Raw genomic sequence first — 15,301 nt, forward strand, 5'->3', positions numbered from 1 at the left:
TCTATTTTGGCATTTTGGATAATAAGCATAAAATAAGAATGAAAACTTATTGATTATGGGGAGAAAAAAATACCATGAAAACAAGTTACACAGAAACTAAACTGATTACCAATGTCTGACAACAATCTAAAACGTGAACCTGTATTGCCTTTGTCAACAATTTAAAGTGAAGAGCCCATAACACCGCATAATAAAACTCTAGGGATAATATTACAGGGACAATAATCAACACAATAGTATTGAAACAGCAAACACTCCTGTAAAAGTAAAACAAATTTAAATGTGCATCAAAATATAGATGCATAGCAATAATGTTTTCATTTATTACTCAGCACATCTCCCAAACTGCCAACCTTCATTTCACTGATGTTATTTCTATTTCTTCATTTTGCTATCAGACGTTTGATCTACTTCAACACCCCCTCCTTTATATATAAAACTGAATTTTCAGGGCTCTTTAAATTTGCATTGAAAGGAATAGAATATAAAAAGCAGATTTTAGAGTTGAGCCTAATTATTTTTTACAATAAATGGTTGGAAAGCCAAATGACATGAAAATTGCAAATAACGCTGATTTGAAAATAGTAAACATCATTAGAGATAACATTAATTCATTTACCATCTGGTGACATATCACCGCTTCTGATTTTCTTGTACTGGTAAATAAATTTTGATCTGTTGCTATTTCTTTCTAGTCAAATCAAATTTTTACTCTTTTGAGCAATCCAAGTTTTAATTTAAAAAAAAAAGGTTTAGAGAGTTTTAGAAAAAAAATTTGCTCTCAAGTTCTAATGGTTTATAAGGAAATCACAGTAAAGGGGAAAAAATCAGAAATTATGTCTTTCTGAGATTTCTTAAAGTTAGTGACATTATTTTACAATACATGTTCTGGAAACAAAGAGGACTTTTTGGTCCCATCTCTTTATTTACCAGTTATCAAACGAATTCTCGTCTTAATTATTAGAATGAGTGGACAGGAAAAGGCCTACACACAACTTTCTGACCTTCAAAGAAACACACACTGTGTTCATTTGTTCTGATTATATTTGGGAGTCATTTGAATTTATGAAATATAACAAGAAATACTAATGGTCAGAGTGGTTTGCAAATGAGCATCCATTGCATTTTTATTACCCTATATAGTTAAAATATAATTAAGTTCTTTAGTTGAATTTTGAACTAAGTAGGATTAGTCTAAGATAAGTAAATATGATAATCTTCCTTATCTCTAAGTCAGAAGCGGTATACCTTATTGTAAAAATTTAGGATTTATGGTTCAATTTATATCTTTTCATAACCCAATCCTGGTTCTCATGAGATAAGACTTTCCACGTGTCATTCAGTGTAATGGGAGGCAATATAAGCAAAGGAGATAATAAAAAGTTGTGAGAAAGCATTTTTTTCTCTCTCAGTCTAAGCTGACCAAGATTGCTAGGTTGAGGGCACATCCACAGGGAAGCCATGATTTAGTTATATTAGAGGACATCTGAAGGCATTTAACTCAGTCCTTCAACAGTGAAACCCTACACTCTCTCTGTTGCTTCACAGTGTACCATGCAATCACCACACCTTTTCTGATTGGTACATGCATGTCCCGGTTCCATTTCCCTTTTCTGACATCACACATTTTCTGCAGTCAAGTGAGTATCCATAATGTCTTTAACTTGTTGTGACCTGCACTATCAGCCACTACCCCTTCGTTGAACTTCACTGTACTGTGCTACTGTATGGTTGGACTACAACCACTTATATGACTAATGCTATTACTTTGTTATCTGTTACCCCATTTGCAAAGCTTGAGGACAATTCAAATCAAATGCAGGAACTCAGGTACCAGATTTCACTACTGAATACTCCAATTCTGTTCCCGTTAGCTCAGGCCCATACCCTGTCCACTCTCCTGGATCCTAATGCTGATGGCCTTATGTCTATCCAATAGAAGTAGCCAATAACTGCTCTAAATATTCCGCAGAATATCATTATAGCTAGCAACAAAGCTCCAATTACCCAGCTCTTGCCCTGCTGATTTATTTGGATCAAATTTCTTTGATTGTGCTGCTTTACAGCCTAAAACTAAATAGTAGAGCAGTGGTTCTCAAGGTGGTGTCACAAAACAGAAACACTGGAATCACCTGGGAACTTATTAGAAATACACATTCTTGGGTTCCACTCAGAACTATGGAATTTGCAACTCAGCGGGTATAGCCCAGAAATCTGATTAAACAATCCCTCCAGGCAATGGTGATCCATAGTGAAACTGGAGAGCTGTCTGCCTAGTGGGCAAACTGATTCCTGGATAGTGCAAAAGTCACATTGGAATGACTATTTCTTATGTTTACCTCCATTATGAGGCCAACTGATCTGTTTAACATACTTTATTCTTCTGTCCATTTTTACTGGATGGCTAGGCTTTCTTTTAGCCCTTTGATTCCAGCAATTATGAAGGGACGCTATTTGTCAAATAGTTGAGTAGAAACCTCTCCCTGTACAGGGATCCTAAGAGCACTTTCTGTAACAATCTCTATTATAAACATCCATTTTTGCCTGACCTGAAGCATCATTGGCATCAATAATTTTTAAATCACCCAAGTTAATTTACAAATTCACAGAGTTTGAGTTCTTTCTCTGGGTAGAATTGCAATTTATCTTATCAAAGTGCAGATAGCTTTTTTTCCCTACATTCCAGCCTAAACTACCTTAAGTATATATGTAGAAATCTGTTATCTTAACATTGGTAAGGCTATAAGCAACTATGTTCAAAACAAGTTTATTTAGTTTCTTAAACCATCTACTTACTCTACAAGTATTTGCCAAATAATATGTTGGGCATTTTAGAAATACTTATCTTATCTAAACTTAGACATTAATGAGTTAGCCATCTGAAACTGCAATTTAGTAAGTCCAACATGGTAAAATTTTGGCAAGTTCATGTGGTTCAGTTTAAATATCATGTTTATCACCCTTCATAATGAGATTGCTGAGTGGGAGCTATGATATGAGTATGAGGAATTTTACATAAGTAATAGAAGAGAATAAACAGAGACAAACATAATACTTTTTAGAAGCATAGATTTTATGACCCAGGATAAATCCTGAGAGTTATGGTTGGGTGTTCATGATTACAATTTTTTTTTTTGAGTAACCTGACACTGGAGTCTGCAGATAGATTGTAATGTCTCTCATGAGATCTAAATGCAACATGATGAAGGTTGTGTCTTAACAGATATAGTGGTTGATTCTGCAATAGTGGGTCATTTAAACACTGATTATTTGTTTGTTCTAAGCTAATGATAGTAATCTTATTTCCACTGTCAGTGGAGGAATAGGCATGTGACTGAATTTTAGCTAATGAGACACAGGGGGTTATCTGCTAGGGATTTTTCCCCATTCCTAAGAAGCCACAAAAAAAGAGATGGCCTCTCCCCTTCCTTGTAAAGTTGGTAGATCTGGAGCTGTTATAACCATATTGCTACTGATCTGAATATAGGAGACAACCCCATGAAAGTAGAATGGATAGATGGATGGAACCCTGGGTCTTGAAGTGTTTAAGGTACTAGATAAATCCTGAGGCCAGATAGAAGCACAGGCTTTCAAAAATCAAGGCTCTCTATTACCTGCTGCTGCAAATAAACTAATACAAAAGATACAGATTGGTGTGACTCATTAGGATTCCTTAAGAATCCTTCCATTTCTAAATGGTACCTAAATACCATAACTAGATATTAAGTATCACAGAACCTGAGGATCCTGAAGTTATGTACTCTAAGATTTGCTCTTGCAGATATGGCCTTTGGAGGTAGGCAGTCTCAGTTTTAAAATAGTCCCCGCACATACTAGCTTTGCAACCTTGGGCACATCATCAAAACTATTCTGAGCTACTGATCCTTTGTGATAATAAGCTCCACAATATTTTTAAATAAACTTAGAGAAGATAGTATATGAAAAAACATTAGTGTAATTAACAGTGTGATTAGCATAAAACAGAAATGTAATAGTGTGATTTTCTTCAGTTTCCCTTTGATTTTGTCTTTTTCATGGTGGAATTTAACAATTTAAGGCTTTGATGGGCTCTCACTGGGTAAAATACTCAGAAGGTTAGGGAAACTATAGACCTGACAAAAATAATTCATAGGGATCATCCAAGATGTTCAAGAAACTCCAAAAAGGATAAACTCAAATAGACTCTTGCTGTAACATGTTATAATCGAACTGTTGAAAGCTAAAGAGAAAGAATTCTGAAATCTACAAGAGAGAAGCTATATGTCACATCAAGCAAGTCTCAATAAGATCAAGTGCTGATTTCTCATTGGAAACCATGAAAGGAAGAAAGCAATGGGAAAAGAAATCTAAAGTGCTGAAAGAAAAAAATTGCCAATCAAGATTTCTATATTCAGCCAAACTTTCAAAATTGAGGGAGGGTTTAAAACATTCCCAGATAAACAAAAACGAGGAACTTTGTTTTTAGACTGGCTTTACAAGAAATGCTAAAGGGAGTTCTGCAGGTTGAAAGGAAAGGATACTAGATAAATGGCTGAAGTTACATAAAGAAATAAAGAACTCCAGTAAAGAAAATAACATGGGTAAATACCAGAACTATTGCATTTTTGATTTGTAATTCCACTTTCTACTTCCTACAGGAGTAAATCAATAGTTTTGGACTCATGTATAAATATGTAATTTGCGATAAGTACTTCTTAAATGTGGAGGGAGAGAAAGGTAGAGGAACATAGTTTATATAAGCTATTGAAATGGAATTAGTATCAAAGCAAATGAGATTGTTATAGATTTAGGATGCTAAAGTTAAGCTCCTTGGTAACCACAAAGAAAGTGTCAGAGAATAAGCAAACTCATAGAGATAGAAAGTAGAGTTCAGGTTACCAGAAGTGGGGGATAAGGGGCAATGGGGAGCTAATGTAAAATGACTGTAGGGTTTCTCTTTGCGATGAAGGGAAAGTTCTAGCAAGGAATGGTGAGAAGGATATTGCAACATTGTGAATGTGGTTAATCCCACTGAATGGTATGCTTGGGAGGTGTTGGGACAAGATGATTTCTGTGGTATATATGTTTCTGCAATTTAAACAAAAAAAAAAAGGAAAGATAAACTAAAGAGATAATGGCAAATGCCCTTGATCATGAGGCTTACTCTTGTGAAGTTTATGTAGGTAGTGGAGAAGCTTAGACTACCTATAGGTATGCCTAAGAGTCCCTGCAGGAGGACCTCTGTTGTTGATCAGATGTGGCCTCAGTCTCTCTAAGCCCAACCCTACAAGTGTAATCATTGTCCTCCCCCCTATGTGGGACTTGACATCCAAGGGTGAAAGTCTCCCTGGCGACATGAGAGATGACTCCCAGGGATGAATCTAGACCTGGCATTGTGGGATCTACAATTCCATCCTGACCAAAAGGGGTGAAAGAAGTATAATAAATAAAGTATCAGTGGCAGAGAGAGTTCAAATAGAGTTGAGAGGATACTCTGGAGGTTGCTCTTACACAAGCTTCAGTTAGACCTTGCTACTTATCATAACCTGCCAACCCCCAACTAGGACCATTCCAGTCAATCCTAAAGAACATCCAGGACAATATATAAGATTCCACAAGGGTTCCATGCACTAGAGTAACTTTCCAGAAACCTACAACCTCCAGATGGGCCCCTGGTCCAGATAAATCCTGAAACCTAGCCCAGCCTCTCCAGAACATCAGATAGTTCCATCTCTCTACCCTATATTAGTGACAGACCCTTCCAATATCAAAAATTTAGAATTGCCATAGCCCAAACACCCTTAAAGAGAGGAATGGAAATATCAAAGGTAATGGTGGAGTTATACAGAGAAGAAAGGATTTAGCAAATGAATATGAATGCTGAATCATTAAATTGATATCTCTTTTAGTCTCCAGTAGTTTAGAGCCAGCTAGAAGTAAAAACCTAAAATTGTGAAATTGTAACCCATGTCAAACTCTGAAATATGTTCTATAACTAATTGCGGTGCTGTGCTTGGAAATTTATACCTTTTATGTATACATGTTTTTTTTCACAAAAAAAAGAAAAAAATCAATTGTGATGATAACATAATATTTAAGGCCTCTAGCCTCCTATATTCTGGAGTAGCTAGAAGGAAAACTATGAGAGGATCATATGGTAGTCCATTGCAAACTGTGGGATCTGTCCTGTAACTACTTGTTGAAGAGTACTTTGAAAACTATTGCTTTTTCCTTTCTTTGCTTTGTATATATGTTATAGCATACAATAAAAAAGTTAAAAACAAAAAAAAGAGATAATGGCAATTCAATGCAATAAATGATACTGGGTAGTATTTCAGAATGGAGGAGAAAAGGCTTGAAAGAACACTATTTGGACATAAGAAAAAAATGGAATATGGAATATAAGTTTTATATTCATGTTAAATTTCCTGAACTTAATAATAGCACTTAAGGTGATCCATAAATAAATATCCTTGCTCATGGGAAATGCACAAGGAGGTATTATGTATTAAAGGGTTATGATTATGTAACTTGCTCTCAAACTTTCAAGAATAGTTGATAGATAGATAGATAGATAGATAGATAGATAGATAGATAGATAGATAGATAGATGGTAGGTAGATAGATAAAATGATATGGAAAAAGTGGTAAAATTAAAATTGGCAGATCTGAGTATCTGGGGGTAGATGGGGATTTATTAAAATTCTCTGTATGGGGCTTGTATTATTTTCAACTGTCCGGTAAGTTTGAAATTATTTCAAAAATTAAAAGTTAAATAAAATCAAAGGATAGAAATTCTTCACAAGCTGCCAACCATCAAGGACATTAAGATGATGGCATAATTAACAGGACTATAACATGCCACCTTTTCAAACACCACTTTTCACCTGGCATCTTCAGTCAAAAATAGTGAGGGCAGAGTGGAAATTTTCAGATACTATCCAAGAACCCAGGTCATGAAAAATTGGAAGGATTTAGGAAAGTCTTTTCATATATTTCTATTTTGGATAGTTCAAGGACTTAACGTAGGTGTCTTGAATGTGATGGATTCTGGAGAAGAGCTGGCATTAGCTAATCTATGTACTCTTATCTTGAACAAGAGGTATACAGAAGTGAACAATACAATTCATTCATGACACTTGTTGTTGCCTCAGTCACAGAATTGTAACTATTTTGCCCTATCCATCTTGAAAGTAGTATCCTGAAATTCAAATCATTTTGGTGTAATTAGCTTAGCTTATAAAAAGAAATCTTCATGATAGGGCTTGATCCAGTAGTTGGATATAGCATTCAGTTTCAGTTAAAGGAACATGTGGCTGGCATACAAAGTTACATTTCTTTCCCTCAACTGTACAAGTACACACACACACACACACACACACACACACACACACACACACACACATACACACACACACTACTCTAATAGGGGACGGCCACTTCTGATGATCCATTGATTGTGGCTGCCTAAAAGGCTAAATTGAAAAGGATTGGAAGGTACATCTGTGCCCACAGGGAATGACTATTGAGATTGATTAACATTATCTGCTGTGGGAATGTAGGGGGACGCAAGTAGCCCATGGCCTAAATGTTTACCATTTTTGCCTTAGAAAGATCGAGCAATTGCCATGTTCTTTGACTTCAACAACATGGAAGATAAGAAAAGAAACTATAATTCATCCAAAAAAATAAGTCACTGAAGATTTACTGCTATTCAGAAGCATTCAGAAAGCTTTAAATATCAAAAACAAGAAAACACACACAAACACACACACACACACAGGGATCCTTTGGATTGTCTACTCACTCATTTTAAATTATGAACATCTGTGGAATCATTAAGGAAAAAGTTGGTCATTATTCGAAACTTAGGTAGAATTCATTTATAAAGTTTTTTTTGTTCTCTTTACCAAAGGCCAGGGGGCTTCACAGGGTAAGTTGTGATACGGAGGAAAGTAAAGGTAACTTTGGTATATAGAGAACAATTAAGTCCATTGGAATAGTAGAAAATATAAGGGTATCACAGAAACCAGAGTGAGAAGATGTGACACGTGTGGTGGCTGGGTAGGAATAAGAAAAGTATAGGAAGGTATAGAAGAGATATTTAACAGATGTGACTATTCTTTCTGAGGCTGGTTATTTCAGAGCATGCCTACCCCATGACATTAACTGGTAGACAGATCAAGACTGTCACATTTCAAAACCAAAAATTAGTCAAGGTGATTTTGGACAGCGAGGTTTACTTTTCTGTTTGTTGCTGATTGGTCCTTGCACCTTACTTTATTGTTTTCCTTCTTTCTCAGGAGTAACCTCCTGGCTTGTGTCTCAAGGTACTGCCTCCCACATCCACTGTGCTCTACCTCTCAAACTGCAGCCTGCAGGAACTCAAGTTGACTTAAAGGAAAGAAGACTGTTTCTCAGGTCCCCAGGCAGCAGCAGTGTCTGTCACTCTTTCTGGTCCATTTGTATTTGGTTAAATGGGCAGTCAAATGTGATACTCTTCTAGTTTTGGAGCCAAGAAGCTGTAGCATTTTGCATTCACTCTATCAAGGCTCAACCTGTTTCTTGATGAGGAGCAGCTGTGGAAATAGATTCTAACAGGAATGGTGGATTTCCCATCTCCAGATTCTTACAGCAAACATATCTCACCCCTTGGTATGGAAAGCTGTTGGACTAGTTGAGGGAAAAAAGGACCAGATAAAGAGACCAGAGCCTTCCTGTCCTTGCTTTCAAGTGGAGATCCACTGTTGGTCTCCTGCCTAAAAACCCTTTGGATGAGTGAGTGGGAGAACTGCATAAATATGAAAGCTATGGACTTCTTCTCTTTTAGCTAGAAGTAGCTGTAATACTCTTTTCATACAGTGCTTTTCTCTTGTAACTTTGTTGCTACACTTGGCAAACCTGAAAAATTTTATATATATTTCTGTGACCAAATACAGTTCTAGTTAATGAAAATTCTAATAAACCAGAGACTTTGTTTATATGTTTACTGTATTTCTGGATTGTGTGGTCAGTTATAAGGCTTTAGCAGCCCTGAAGATAACAGTCATAATTAACTTCCACATTTGAAGGCAAGAGCTGAATTATATGAATGTAAAAGAGACACATGCCAAGACAAAAACTTTGAAAAGGATATTTCTCTCTTGATACCCTAACTAAAGTTAATCTTGTCATTGCAATTTTGGAGTTAATTTCTTTTTAATAGCAGATGCTTCCATTTCTCAGTTTAAAATTATTGTCAGAATGAAACCAGTAATACAGACTGTCTGGAAATAAAGACCATTTTCTGTGCCCTACAACTGTATTAGGAATGGAAGTATTTCTTTTCTACTAGTGCACAGATTTCATAAAAGAGATTAGTATGAAATGAATTATAAAGTACCCTAAACTGTTCCAAAAATCACATCTCCATTCTGGCAAATTTAGGAAATGCATTTTAGTTCTCCACTGAGATGGTTTTGCTATAATGAAAACCCCATGAAATGTTTCCCTATTAGGTCTATTATTCATCCCTTATGCCTTCCCTACCTTTAAAATAGTAACCAAAAGGGCACAATGAAGATCTGACTTTTGTTGTTTATCATGACATCATGCTAATCAGCTCAGATCCATGTTCCAGGAGCCATGGAGGTTTGGGACATTTATTATGCCTGGTCTTACCTCCGGCCTTTCTGGGATGTGTGCTTTAGGGTTATTTTATAGCGTTAAATTAACCAACAAGAGGGAAGAAACGTTTCAAAATATTCATGGTGCATGAAGTAACCCAACCCTTATTTTTTCTTACATTTTGGTGTGGGATATCTCTGTAAAAATTGGTATTGGGCTGCATGATTTTCAAAAGGGATTTTACAATTAGCTGCCTATTTCTGGAACCAGTACTGGAATTGGTGTGGTCACCAAGCACAAACTAATTCCTTGCTCTTGGCTATAGAATTTAGGATGAATCCTTTTCAAAAAGACTTAACTTGTGCGTCTACAATTTAAATTGATGACAGAAACCATAATCGTGGTTCCCACTTAACAAATGCAAGCACTCAGATTCAAGAGAGTCTTATTTTAATTGTATGGTATTATTTTGTTATAGTATTTTTTATATATCTTTTCATTTTTATATTATGTATTTATAATTTTTTTCTCCAGCAGACAAAGGTATATGCAAAAGATAATTTAAAATCCCTCAATTTTCTCTTTTTCACTGTTTCCTTCTCTTGTAAATACTCTAGTCACACATCATTTTTATGTCTCCCTTTAAACAGAGAGCTCTTTTCTGAAGTATTTGGGAACTATCCATTCCTGAATGTCACAACTTTGGTTTAAGGGGAACTTCATAAAATCTGAAGAGTGTGAATTCTTAAAATTCTGTGAAAATGCAAGCAATGTAGAAATCAATCTGTTTCTGAAACAGTTTGGATACAAAGAAACACGAAAGAAAGGTACTTTGTAAAAATTCTTCTTAACTAGATAGTGATTTATAGTTCATATCAACACCCTACCTAAGATTTTAGGCTGGAAATCTAAAAAAAAAAAAATTGTTGTGCATTATGTGGACGTGTTGCTATATAAATTCTTCAACAAGAGAGAGAGTTGGCCAAAAATTTCCTCTAGGAGAAACAACAATTTTTATGCATTATGTTCTGTGCTTCTGGAATTGGCATAGATTGGTCAATACATTCTATATTTTAATATTTATTTCCCTTTATGGAGTATTTTCCATTTATAGCTTTAGTTAAATATGTGTCTACAAACAGAATTAAAATGGAATATTCCTGGCATTGAAATTTCAGAAGCAGCATATTTCTTCCTTTTGTTTGTTTGAATAAACGAAATAAAACACAGTCTTTCCTAATTGGCTCAGATGTTTCAAATGAAATTGTTTCATCCTGCAATGCTCAGGACAACCCTGTCTCCTGTTACTTGTCACAGGACATGAGTACAGACAATACTGGGCCAATTAATTCAAGCTGAGCGACCCATCCTACTGTTTAATTTTTTTCCAAGAGAGAAAGAGACCACTGATTTAGGAAATGTGAGTTCCCTAGAATGAAGGCTGAAGGTACACAAAACATGATAGCTGAGGAGATAAAGAACAAAGGATGCTCAAATCGTAGAGGGCTTATTAAACATCTGATCCAAACCACACATTTTACAAATGAGGTCTGAGGGCAAAGTTGTTGGAAGAGTTATTTTCCAGCACACTGGGGCTATGACTCAAGTCCTTCATCTTTCAGATCATGTGCATCTATTTCTCTACACGTTCAAATCCTACAAGACACATTGCCTTGCAATGTAATAAAAAAAAGAAAACTTTTACATTCATGTTATTTGTTTAGACTATTATTTCTTTGAATGGAATTTGTGGTACCCCGCTGGAGGATAGATGGGCAACCAAAGATATTGCTACTTATAAATCCAAAATGCAGATTTTATTTTAGGAATATAAATAGATAACTATTTGGGGACCCTAACTTACCAGAAATCAGCACTATCCAGTATGTTAGCTACTGGCAAAATATAGGAATTTAAATTTAAATTTAAACAAATTAAAATTAAATAAAATTAAAAATTCAGTTCTCAGTTATACAAGTCTTATTTCAACTATTCAGTGTGACTTCAGACTACCATATCAGAAAGAGAAAAATTATCAAACACATCAATCTTTGCAGAACTTTCTATTGAACAGTGGTGGTATAAAGCATGTGGTTTTGGGGAAGGAGCTTCACATTTGGATATTCTTGAGAGCAGGAGCAATAAACAGCTTGGTTGCTTTCTTAGAAAATAGTGCAATTTGTCTTGACACACTTATATAATGCTGCTCTATTTCCTAGAATGAATAATGTTATAGGTTGGGACAAGGCATATATTCTGTGTCTAGGGTTGTACTTAAAGAAGAACTCTTAAGGGAAAGTAATATCTTTTAAATACTATGGCATTTTCATGGTCCATTTTACTGTATAAAGAACACCCTTAGGGCATAGCTGAGATAGGCCAAGACAGAAAAAGAAAAAACCAAATTCTCTACATAATAAAGTCGAATACATTTTGAGATCCTTAGATATGCAGATAATGGCTAGAGATATGTGGGGAGTCCTGAATTTGAGAGGGGTGGGCACCAATTGGGAAAGCTGGAGCTTGAAGGAGAAACATTGGCCAGGAAGGGAGCCCTTGACAAGGTAGGCCCAATACTCTTAAGACCAGGGGCGTGTGAAGTTTATTCTCCATCCTTTTATTGTGCAAAATTCTAACGATCATTTAAATTCTATTACAAAAATCTGCATGGTAAATGAGCTTTAGAAAACATCTGGGAATGAGACAGAATAGAGAAGACAGGAGCCCTAAAGGAGTAAAATCTAGAAATGAAAGGTCAAGAGCTGAGTGCAAACATAGATAAGCAGCTAAAAGAAATTATAATATATGCTCCTCAAAAGCCCAACAATCATAGGAAGGGCTATGCATTTCCAAAGGGCTGTGAAGTAGTGGGGTGAGGCAGCCATATTTATTTACTTACACGAGTGCATGGTTTCAGGCAACATCTAAATTTCATGGGAATGCCATCAAATATGGGCAGATGATGGTTTTTAAATGATCTATAAATATTCTATATTATATTGCTAAATTATTTTTACTGCAAGATAAATGAAAGCCAAGTAGGTTGGTGAGCATTTTGCTGTTGTTTTGTTTGGCTTTGTTGTTTAGAAGGTTTGGGTTCTCACTTAGGAAAAAAAAAAATCAGATCTTCCACATATGTGAAGTCAGACTTGCATGGGACCCTGCTATTCATGAAAGACAAAGAGCTGTTTGTTTAAAATATTTTCAGGATGACAGAAATTTCTTTTAAACTTAACACTTTTTAAGCAAATCCAAATACTCTGTCAGTTTTATAATTTCTTACTAATTTTGAATACTATCTGCTGTAGCATTAATTCAAACCCTGTACACCTGACTCTTAAAAGTATTTGTTGCTAGAAACACAAGAGATGTCAACTCTTACCTCTTCTAGCACTGTCTTCCTGGCAGTAATTTATCCACCATGTTTTCTTGCTGAGAGAGCTCCCTAGACCAAAAAAGTTCATGGGTATGCAATGACACCATAGTTGAAGGAAAAAGTATATGCACACTGCTTAGATTATGTCACCCAGAGCCTCAGTTTTATGACCCTTTCAGGAGCAGCTTAGAAAGAAAAGCCACACAAACTTCCATGGCCCCTCCATTTTAATCCAATGGTCCTATCTAAAAATGCTGTACATTGCTAAAGAGGAGTTATTAAGTAACTGTTGAGCTTCACACACACAGGAGATTTTTAAAATCTGGTTGAACCAGTGATTTCTTCTGAAACAGGATCAGTCATGCTTCGGAGTCCTTAAGCAGGGAAAACATTATTTTGGCTCCTCATTTGCTACTTTCAGTTGATTCTGAGATGTAGGCACTGAAGGTTATCATGACAGTGCAGGGAAGAAGATAGAATTATTTTATCGTTTAAACAGAGCACAGAGAGGCGAGCAGAGCTAATTGGCTCCTTTGCATTCAATTCCACTGTCCTCACTTGAGTAACCTTTTAGCCTAAGGCTCATTGGCCCAGCAACAAAGCATGGACTAATTCACTGGTGCCCATAGTCTGTTTACCAAGAACGTTAAGTGATGTTTCCAAACCCTCAGAAGCAATCTGCCTTAGAATTGCCCGACCTTCATGAAATTTTCCAAGAAAATGGAGAGGCTGATTCACTTCGCTAAATAGGAATTTGAAAGACAGGACATTTCTCTAGAAGCTGGTAAATGAGACGCATTTCTTACTCATATGCTTCCCTCTGCACTAAAAAATCTTCTTACTGGTAACCTGTTTCACAACCGCATGATTCTTATAGGTGCAACCATGTTTGTACAATCTAACCCTGTGACCTGGAAGAGTCCATCTTTCTCTGAGATAGGAAATAGAACTTCACGGGTTTTATCCGTTATATTACTCTTCAAGTAAAACAGAGCTAAGGAGGAAATTAGTTCACTGAATAAAAGAGAAGAATAAGGCAACTACACAGATAGGAGCATAGATTCGAGATGGAAATGAATCCTATTGCTCTTCACCAAACTGGTTGAAATTGGTCATTAAGACAATATATATTCCTGTTTTTCATTTTTTGAAAGACATTTTGATGTTATGATATTTGGTTTTCTCTTTGCTGAAGCTTATTTGAGTTATTATCTGTAACCAAAAGATTTTTTTACTAATACAGTTTTATGCTCTAGCAACATTCACATGTCTTCCTTCTCCCATCAACAACGGAAACTATATTCAGATTAGATCACATAAAAATGCAGAGTTTTACAATTTAAGAAAAATAATTAGAAAAATGGGAATAAAGATACAAACAAATGCAGTGGTAGACACTAACATATATAATGATATGTACTATTGCTGTCCACTTTTCCTATCTGAAGATGCACAGATTGAGAAATGCACAGGCTTTTATAAACTCCCTTCTTTCTAGGTGATGCACAGATATATAAGATTGTCAGCAAATATCTGGCCTAGAATAGTCTCATGATCTCAGAAAACATGATGTGGTTTCATTCAAATGAAGACGTGATTTACCATTTATACCAGAGGTGTGCAAACTATGACCCTTGGGCCAAATTAAAACTACCAACTATTTTTGTAAGTAAACTTTTATTGTAACACAGCATGCCTGTTCATTTATTCTCTACATCTCCTTTTGCATTATAACCACAGAGCTGAGTAGTTGTCAGTTTGAAATGGTTGTGTACCCTGAAAAGCCAGGTTCTTTAGTCATGATTTAATATTTTAGGGTGGGATATTTTTGATTAAGTTGTTTCCATGAAGATGTGACCCATCCAGTTGTGGGTTGGACCTTTTGATTACGTAGTTTCCACGGATATGTGTCTCCACCTACTCAAGCTGGGTTGCTTACTGGAGTCATTCAAGGGAACCATTTTGGAAAAAGCTTCAGAGTCATAGAGATGTTTGGAAATTCAGAAGGAAAACACTACCAGGGGAACCAATTAAAATGAGAAGCTGGGAGAAAAAGCTGGCAGATGTTGCCATGTTCCTTCCTAGCTGAATGTCATCGACCCTGACTTGCATCAGGATATATTTTTCTGGATGCCTTAGTTTGGACATTTTTATGGCTTTAGAATTGTAAACTTGTAACTTAATAAATTCCCTTTATAAAAGCCAACACTTTTCTGGTATATTGCATTTCCAGCAGCATTAACAAACTAAAACAAAGATGATATGGTTTGCAAAGCCTAAGGTATTTACAATCTGGCCCTTAATAGAAAAGGTATGCCCATTTTTGATTCAGAACAACCC

At 35.8% G+C, this 15,301-nt stretch overlaps 1 long non-coding RNA gene across 1 annotated transcript in view; it reads right to left on the reverse strand.

Moving 5' to 3' along the window:
- The window catches only part of LOC143643761 (uncharacterized), a 313,677-nt gene that overhangs the window by 259,294 nt on the left and 39,082 nt on the right, over positions 1-15,301 (reverse strand). The gene's annotated exons all lie outside the window — the stretch shown is intronic.

This window comes from Tamandua tetradactyla, chromosome 8 (assembly GCF_023851605.1).
Source record: "Tamandua tetradactyla isolate mTamTet1 chromosome 8, mTamTet1.pri, whole genome shotgun sequence".
Classification (NCBI taxonomy): Eukaryota; Metazoa; Chordata; class Mammalia; order Pilosa; family Myrmecophagidae; genus Tamandua; species Tamandua tetradactyla.